Consider the following 9,664-nt stretch of genomic DNA (forward strand, 5'->3'; position numbering starts at 1 on the left):
CACTGCACGGCGGGGAACCCAATGCGCGTGGCCGGCGGCCACTATGTCCGCCGGTCACCCGCGATCGAGGAGAGGAGAAACAGATCGTCTGTTCCTAGTAATTAGGAACAGCGATCTCTCTCCTCTTTCAGTCAGTCCTATGCCCCCCCCACAGTTAGAAACACATATGAGGGAACACATTTACCCCTTGATCGCCCCCTAGTGTTAACCCCTTCCCTGCCAGTGACATTTACACAGTAATCAGTGTATTTTTCACTAATCGCTGTATAATTGTCAGTGGTCCCAAAAATGTGTCAAAAGTGTCTGATCTGTCCGCTGCAATGTCGCAGTCCCGCTAAAAATTCGCAGATCGCCGCCATTACTAGTAAAAAAAATAAAATAAATAAAAATGACATAAATCTATCCCCTATTTTGTACATGCTATAACTTTTATGCAAACCAATCAATATACGCTTATTGTGATTTTTTTTACCAAAAATATGTAGAAGAATTCATATTGGCCTAAACTGATGAAGAAATTTGGTTTTTAAAAAAATTTGGGGGATATTATAGCAAATTTTTTTTTTTTTTCCAATATTTTCGCTCTTCTTTTGTTTATAGCGCAAAAAATAAAAACCCAGTGGTGATCAATTACCACCAAAAGAAAGCTCTATTCGTGGGGAAAAAAAGGACATCAATTTTGTTTGGGTACAACATCGCACGACTGCACAATTGTCAGCTAAAGCGATGCAGTGCCGTATCGCAAAAAACGGCCTGGTCATTAGGGGGTAAAACCTTCCAGGACTGAAGTGGTTAACCACTTAAAGACTAAACCTTTTTTGACACTTGTTGCTCACAAGTTAAAATCAGTATTTTTTTGCTAGAAAATTACTTAGAACCTCCAAACGTTATGTATTTTTTTTTTTTTAGCAGAGTCCCTAGAGAATAAAATGGTGGTTGTTGCAATATTTTATGTCACACTGTATTTGTGCAGCGGTCTTTCAAACGCAATTTTTTGGGAAAAAATACACTTTAACCACTTACCGCCCGCCATATAGCAAAATGACGTCGGCAAAGTGGTTGTGTTATCGTGACCGGATGTCATATGACGTGGTCAGGATAACAAGCCGCTGCGAGCCCCACTCCGCGCCCCACTCCGATCTAGGTAAAGAGTCTGACTCTACCACATGATCAGCCGTGTCCAATCACCATGTAAACAGGGAGAGCCGTTGGTCGGCTTTTCCTCACTCGCGTCTGACAGACGCGAGTATCGAGAGCCGATCGGCTGCTCTCCTGACAGAGGGGGGGTCCTGTGCTGATTGTTTATCAATGCAGCCCCCCCCCTCGGATGCCCGCCCAGGACCACTAGGATGCCGCCAGGACCACCAGGGATAGCCACCACACTGGACCACCAGTGCCCAGGCAGCTGCCAATCAGCGCCAATAAAAAATGCCTGCCGATACCAGTAATGATGCCTATCAATGAAATCTATCAGTGCCAGCCATCAGTGCCCATCAATGCCGCCTTTCAGTGCCCATCAGTGTCGTCTATCAGTGCCCACCAGTGCCACCTATCAGTGCCATCTGATTGGTGCCGCCTTATCAGTGCCCATCAGTGAAGGAGAAAACTTACTTATTTACAAAATTTTATAACAAAAACAAAGAAAAAAACTTTTTTTTTTTTTTTTTTTTTTCCAAAATTTTCGGTCTTTTTTTATTTGTTTAGCAAAAAATAAAAACCCCAGCAGTGATCAAATACCACCAAAAGAAACCTCTATTCTTGGGAACAAAATGATAAAAATGTAGTTTGGGTACAGTGTAGCATGACCGCGCAATTGTCATTTAAAAAGTGACAGTGCTGAAAGCTGAAAATTGTCCTGAAAGGGGGAAAGTGCCCGGTATTGAAGTGGTTAATGAATGTTTTAGGTTAATTTAAAAAAAATAAACAGTAACGTTTTTTTTTGTATAAATGTGAAATATGATGTTACGCCGCAAAAACTGTGTGAGAATCGGGATCTTTATTCTAAGCAAAAAAAATGGTGATTGTCATTTTATCCAGAATGGTGCATGTAGTGCGATCATTTGGGGGGTGATCAGGAGATGAGGGGTCTCCACACCTCAGACATTTGGGGATAATGGGCTCAGATTTGGGATTTAGGCCACATATGGACCAGCCCTGAACAATAACATGAGCGGGGGGGAGCCCCCCCACACAGCTGTGGAAGTAGAAGTCCCAGCATGCCTCAGCAGGCACAGGCTGACAGGCCATGCTGGGTGTTGTAGTACCTCTAGGGCCACAGGAGGGAGGGATACAGTCAGCAATGGATGTCAGTGCCCACAAACACCACAGTCCCTCCCTTCCTCCTCCAGGGCCTGAGAAGACATGAGCCCAGCGGCCGGTCCGTCCAGCTCCTCCCCCACTCTGCCCACCACCACTGACCACCCCTCCCCCACTACCACACACCACTACTGCCCCCTCACCTCTCTGCCAGGATCACCTAACCCCGTCTTCCCTTGTCTCCTCCTCGCTGTCCTGTTTCCTCCCCCGCTTCCAATATGGCCGAGACGGGCACTTTCACTTCCGCTTCCGATTACGTGATCTGGAAGGCGTCATCTGGGAAGCTCCCGTGGCCATGGTAACTGGCTACGTCTCTCAGACCTCTGCTTTCTTCTTGCGCGCCCTCTGCTGGTTGTGCTCAGTCATGACACTTTTTGATAATGTAAACTCAGCTTCCTTAGTTTACGCCTGAGCAGGGTGACAACGGTGTTTGTTCTGCATCCAGCTTGGCCTGTGTTAAAAAAGCTGCTGCCTGTTTTCAAAGCCAAATGTTTTTAATTTTTTGCTGCATAAAGGGTTTGCAAGAAAAGAGAAAAATGTCCACCTGTGCTTATGGTTGTCACCTTTTGTTCAAGTTAAAGCCGAACACGTTAGCGGGGCACAGCAATTTTTTTTTATAGTATAAACTATACATACATTTTGCTATTAAATAACATTTCTAATCATATGAAGTTAATAACAAGAGCCCCCCTTTATATCAGAATCCACAGAGTTCACTGTAAGGGGGGACTCTGCAGACTCTGATGTAAGGGAGAACTCTGAGGACTCTAACACAAGGGATGCTCTGGGAACCCTGAATTAAGGGGGAACACTGAGAACTCTGATGTACGGAGAGGACTTTGACGTAAGGGGGAACACTGTGCCCTTTGGTGTAAAGGGGAACTCTGATCTAAGGGGTGCTCTGAGAACCCTGATGTACCTTAGTGTACTCTCTCAGAGGCAGGAGAGAGAAGGGGGAGACTTTAGTCAGAGACGGGCATGGATGGTGAGCTCACTCACCCCTTGGCAGTTAGTATCTGAGGCTGCTGGACTGCAAATTTCCAGCCCCCGCTTTCCTTTTCTGAGCCACAGCGCCAGGGTATGCAGTATGGGCAGACACAGAGGGGTAGGGGTGGGAGTAAGAGGTGCAGATCGAGCCCTCTCTACTCTCCCGTCTGTGTGTGTGTTGGGAGGGGGGGGGGATTGTTAGTGCTGGCTTTGGGCAGTGTGAAAGACTGACAGACAACTGCAGCCAGCAACCCTGCTGGGAAGCCATAGTCTAGTCTGAAAAATGTGTCCGGGTTTCAGGCAGTCTGAAACCTGGATGCATGGCTCCAAACCCGAACTCTCCGTGTGAATCTTGGACAGGTGGCAACCCTACCTGTGCTTTAATGGAGTCATTGAAGGGTTCAATTACACCATAGCATTTTGAGGCATCATGCACACAGGACATTTGACTTACCTGGTGCCTTCATGGCAGCATACGCATGAATATGCTGCCATGGGTAGGCACCAGGAAAGGAAAATTACGGAAAGGTAAGTATTCCATTTTCTCCTCTAATGTCGCATACATACGATCGGAAATGCCACCAGCAAAACTTCGATGAGAGCTTTTTGACGGAAAATGCGACCGTGTGTATGCTCCATCAGTCTTTTGCTGGCGGAATTCCAGCCAGCAAAAGATTGAGAGCATGTTCTCTATTTTTCGGTCGGGAAAAGTTCCTATCCCAAAATGCGATCGTCTGTATGAAATTCGGACGCGCAAAAATTCAAGCAAAATGCTGAGAAAAAATTTGACGCATGCTCGGAAGTATTGAACTTCATTTTCTTGGCTCGTCGTAGTGTTGTACGTCACCGCGTTCTTGACGGTCGAAAGTTCAGAAAACTTTTGTGTGACCGTGTGTATGCAAGCCAAGCTTGAACGGGATTCCGTTGGAAAAACCATCCAAGTTTTTTCTGACGGAAATTCCGATCGTGTGTACGCAGCATAAATGCCTTTTACTCCTGGCAGGAAAAATCAGCCTAAGCCCCCTGTTCACATTGACTGCAGCTTTAAAACCATGCGACTTCATCTAAAATCACACAATTTCAAAGCCGCATCTCAGTGTGACTTTGAAGACATCTGTGCAGCATCATGCACAGATTTCTATTCAAGTCCCACCCGAAATCGCCAAAAGTAGTGCATGTACTACTTTTTCAAATTGGTGCGGCACCGCAAAGTCGTCATTGCACCGATTTGAAGAGTGCCATTGCCGGCTCTAATCGCATGACAAGTTGCTCCAATGTGAACCGGGGTTTAAGCCATGTATTGCATGTGTGTTTAGGAACATTTAAGGGTTCCATTGTCCAGAATATTCATTTATTCTGGCCATTGGAATGAATCAACACTCAAGCATTAAACGCATTTAGCGTTCGGGAGCTTTTAGAAGTGTCTACGCACATCAATTGTTTTTCTGCCCGAAAGCTCTCCACCAGAACACTGGTGGTGTCTTTTTTTCAGACTCTGAACGCCTTTGTATGCATGGACACATAGGCTAACATAGAGCTGCTTTTACGGGCTGAAAAAACCACACCAAATGCTTATATAGAAGGTCCTTGTGTGCATGAGCTGTGGAGTGCTGTGGTAGTTCATTGAGTCTTTCTGTCAGAATGTATCTGCTTGTACGGGCACACAGATACACTGGCAGGTCTGCAGGAGATCTGCATGGCACCAATGATCTGCTGATCGCTGTTGCAATGCTTTACAGGCTCCAGCAACAAAAAATAATAAATTCACATTTTTTCACCTGCAAAAAATAGGTGCAATTATTATGTTTTGTTAAAAAAGGTGAACTTATTCTATAATGCATTCACTGGATTAACCAGTTGCCGACCGCCGCACAACGATGTACGTCGACAGAGCGGCACGGGCAGGCAAAAGGGCTTACATGTACGTCCTTGCCTGCCCGTGGGTGGGGGGTCCGATTGGACCCCCCCCCCGGTGCCTGCGGCGGTCGGCAAATCTCCCCCGGCGATCGGTGGTGAGGGGGAGGCCATCCATTCGTGGCCCCCCCCTCGCGATCGCTCCCAGCCAATGGGATCATTTCCCTGCCTCTGTATTGTACACAGAGGCAGAGGAAATTATGTCATCTCTCCTCGGCTCGGTATTTTCCGTTCCGGGCCAAGGAGAGAAGACTGTAATGTGAGTGCACCAACACACACACAGTAGAACATGCCAGGCACACAAAACACCCCCGATCCCCCCCGATCGCCCCCCGATCCCCCCCCAATCACCCCCCCCCGTCACAAACTGACACCAAGCAGGTTTTTTTTTTTTCTGATTACTGTATTGGTGTCAGTTTGTGACAGTTACAGTGTTAGGGCAGTGAGTGTTAGGCCCCCTTTAGGTCTAGGATACCCCCCTACCCCCCCTAATAAAGTTTTAACCCCTTGATCACCCCCCGTCACCAGTGTCGCTAAGCGATCATTTTTCTGATCGCTGTATTAGTGTCGCTGGTGACGATAGTTAGGGACGTAAATATTTAGGTTCGCCGTCAGCGTTTTATAGCGACAGGGACCCCCATATACTACCTAATAAATGTTTTAACCCCTTTATTGCCCCCTAGTTAAAAAGAAAAGGTTTTGCCTGGATCAACCACCAATGAAAAGAATCTAAGTAGTGAATAGGAACAGATATTCATCCGATAGAATTATTGGATGCAGTTTGGGTTGCCTTATAAGGCATACAAAACAACAAGGAAAAAGAAATTCCCCCAAAAGAAGGCAATTAACCCAAACACAATCTGCCAAAAAACAATAAATTTATTAAGCTACAAAACACCACACAAAGGTACAAAAATAGGGCAAGATAGGGAAGATATCAATGACCAATTTAAAATAGATAACGTTATCATTAAAAACAACGGAGCCGCGGCCAAACATACCCCATACACACACCAATCACCACAGCAGATTCCTACTATAATATTATAGCGACGGGGACCCCCATATACTAACTAATAAATGTTTTAACCCCTTGATGGCCCCCTAGTTAACCCTTTCACCACTGATCACCGTATAACTGTTACGGGTGACGCTGGTTAGTTCGTTTATTTTTTATAGTGTCAGGGCACCCGCCGTTTATTACCGAATAAAGGTTTAGCCCCCTGATCGCCCGGCGGTGATATGCGTCGCCCCAGGCAGCGTCAGATTAGCGCCAGTACCGCTAACACCCACGCACGCAGCATACACCTCCCTTAGTGGTATAGTATCTGAACGCATCAATATCTGATCCGATCAGATCTATACTAGCGTCCCCAGCAGTTTAGGGTTCCCAAAAACGCAGTGTTAGCAGGATCAGCCCAGATACCTGCTAGCACCTGTGTTTTGCTCCTCCGCCCGGCCCAGCCCAGCCCACCCAAGTGCAGTATCGATCGATCACTGTCACTTACAAAACACTAAACACATAACTGCAGCGTTCGCAGAGTCAGACCTGATCCCTGCGATCACTAACAGTTTTTTTGGTAGCGTTTTGGTGAACTGGCAAGCACCAGCCCCAGGCAGCGTCAGGTTAGTGCCAGTAGCGCTAACACCCACGCACGCACCGTACACCTCCCTTAGTGGTATAGTATCTGAACTGATCAATATCTGATCGATCAGATCTATACTGGCGTCCCCAGCAGTTTAGGGTTCCCAAAAATGCAGTGTTAGTGGGATCAGCCCAGATACCTGCTAGCACCTGCGTTTTGCCCCTCCGCCCGGCCCAGCCCAGCCCACCCAAGTGCAGTATCGATCGATCACTGTCACTTACAAAACACTAAACGCATAACTGCAGCGTTCGCAGAGTCAGGCCTGATCCCTGCGATCGCTAACAGTTTTTTTGGTAGCGTTTTGGTCAACTGGCAAGCGCCAGCGGCTTAGTACACCCCGGTCGTAGTCAAACCAGCACTGCAGTAACACTTGGTGACGTGGCGAGTCCCATAAGTGCAGTTCAAGCTGGTGAGGTGGCAAGCACAAGTAGTGTCCCGCTGCCACCAAAAAGGAAGACAAACACAGGCCCGTCGTGCCCATAATGCCCTTCCTGCTGCATTCGCCAATCCTAATTGGGAACCCACCACTTCTGCAGCGCCCGTACTTCCCCCATTCACATCCCCAACCAAATGCAGTCGGCTGCATGAAAGGCATTTTTATGTCCTCCCGAGTACCCCTACCCAACGAACCCCCCCAAAAAAGATGTCGTGTCTGCAGCAAGCGCGGATATAGGCATGACACCCGCTATTATTGTCCCTTCTGTCCTGACAATCCTGGTCTTTGCATTGGTGAATGTTTTGAACGCTACCATTCACTAGTTGAGTATTAGCGTAGGGTACAGCATTGCACAGACTAGGCACACTTTCACAGGGTCTCCCAAGATGCCATCGCATTTTGAGAGACCCGAACCTGGAACCGGTTACAGTTATAAAAGTTACAGTTACAAAAAAAGTGTAAAAAAAAAAAAAAAAACACAAACAAAAATATAAAATAAAAAATAATAGTTGTTGTTTTATTGTTCTCTCTCTCTCTATTCTCTCTCTATTGTTCTGCTCTTTTTTACTGTATTCTATTCTGCAATGTTTTATTGTTATTATGTTTTATCATGTTTGCTTTTCAGGTATGCAATTTTTTATACTTTACCGTTTACTGTGCTTTATTGTTAACCATTTTTTTGTCTTCAGGTACACCATTCACGACTTTGAGTGGTTATACCAGAATGATGCTTGCAGGTTTAGGTATCATCTTGGTATCATTCTTTTCAGCCAGCGGTCGGCTTTCATGTAAAAGCAATCCTAGCGGCTAATTAGCCTCTAGACTGCTTTTACAAGCAGTGGGAGAGAATGCCCCCCCCCCCCACCGTCTTCCGTGTTTTTCTCTGGCTCTCCTGTCTCAACAGGGAACCTGAGAATGCAGCCGGTGATTCAGCCAGCTGACCATAGAGCTGATCAGAGACCAGAGTGGCTCCAAACATCTCTATGGCCTAAGAAACCAGAAGCTACGAGCATTTCATGACTTAGATTTTGCCGGATGTAAACAGCGCCATTGGGAAAGCATTTTATCACACCGATCTTGGTGTGGTCAGATGCTTTGAGGGCAGAGGAGAAATCTAGGGTCTAATAGACCCCAATTTTTTCAAAAAAGAGTACCTGTCACTACCTATTGCTATCATAGGGGATATTTACATTCCCTGAGATAACAATAAAAATGATTAAAAAAAAAAAAAAAATGAAAGGAACAGTTTTAAAATAAGATAAAAAAGCAAAAAAATAATAAAGAAAAAAAAAAAAAAAAAGCACCCCTGTCCCCCCTGCTCTCGCGCTAAGGCGAACGCAAGCGTCGGTCTGGCGTCAAATGTAAACAGCAATTGCACCATGCATGTGAGGTATCACCGCGACGGCCAGATCGAGGGCAGTAATTTTAGCAGTAGACCTCCTCTGTAAATCTAAAGTGGTAACCTGTAAAGGCTTTTAAAGGCTTTTAAAAATGTATTTATTTTGTTGCCACTGCACGTTTGTGCGCAATTGTAAAGCATGTCATGTTTGGTATCCATGTACTCGGCCTAAGATCATCTTTTTTATTTCATCAAACATTTGGGCAATATAGTGTGTTTTAGTGCATTAAAATGTAAAAAAGTGTGTTTTTTCCCCAAAAAATGCGTTTGAAAAATCGTTGCGCAAATACTGTGTGAAAAAAAAAATGAAACACCCACCATTTTAATCTGTAGGGCATTTGCTTTAAAAAAATATATAATGTGTGGGGGTTCAAAGTAATTTTCTTGCAAAAAAAAATTATTTTTTCATGTAATCAAAAAGTGTCAGAAAGGGCTTTGTCTCCAAGTGGTTAGAAGAGTGGGTGATGTGTGACATAAGCTTCTAAATGTTGTGCATAAAATGCCAAGACAGTTCAAAACCCCCCCAAATGACCCCATTTTGGAAAGTAGACACCCCAAGCTATTTGCTGAGAGGCATGTCGAGTCTATGGAATATTTTATATTGTGACACAAGTTGCGAGAAAGAGACAAATTTTTTTTTTTTTTTGCACAAAGTTGTCACTAAATGATATATTGCTCAAACATGCCATGGGAATATGTGAAATTACACCCCAAAATACATTCTGTTGCTTCTCCTGAGTACGGGGATACCACATGTGTGAGACTTTTTGGGAGCCTAGCCGCGTATGGGACCCCGAAAACCAAGCACCGCCTTCAGGCTTTCTAAGGGCGTAAATTTTTGATTTCACTCTTCACTGCCTATCACAGTCTCGGAGGCCATGGAATGCCCAGGTGGCACAAAACCCCCCCAAATGACCCCATTTTGGAAAGTAGACACCCAAAGCTATTTGCTGAGCGGTATAGTGA

General features: G+C 45.4%; 1 protein-coding gene across 1 annotated transcript in view; it reads right to left on the reverse strand.

Annotated features, from left to right (window-relative positions):
• UBE2J2 (ubiquitin conjugating enzyme E2 J2) overlaps positions 1-2,479 on the reverse strand; it is a 57,601-nt gene extending 55,122 nt beyond the window's left edge. Inside the window, exon 1 of the mRNA XM_073602932.1 lies at positions 2,460-2,479. The gene's annotated coding sequence lies outside the window, so the exon portion shown is untranslated. The remainder of the gene's footprint in view (positions 1-2,459) is intronic.
• Positions 2,480-9,664: the final 7,185 nt, after the last annotated feature.

Source organism: Aquarana catesbeiana, linkage group LG10 (genome assembly GCF_042186555.1).
Source record: "Aquarana catesbeiana isolate 2022-GZ linkage group LG10, ASM4218655v1, whole genome shotgun sequence".
Lineage (NCBI taxonomy): Eukaryota > Metazoa > Chordata > Amphibia > Anura > Ranidae > Aquarana > Aquarana catesbeiana.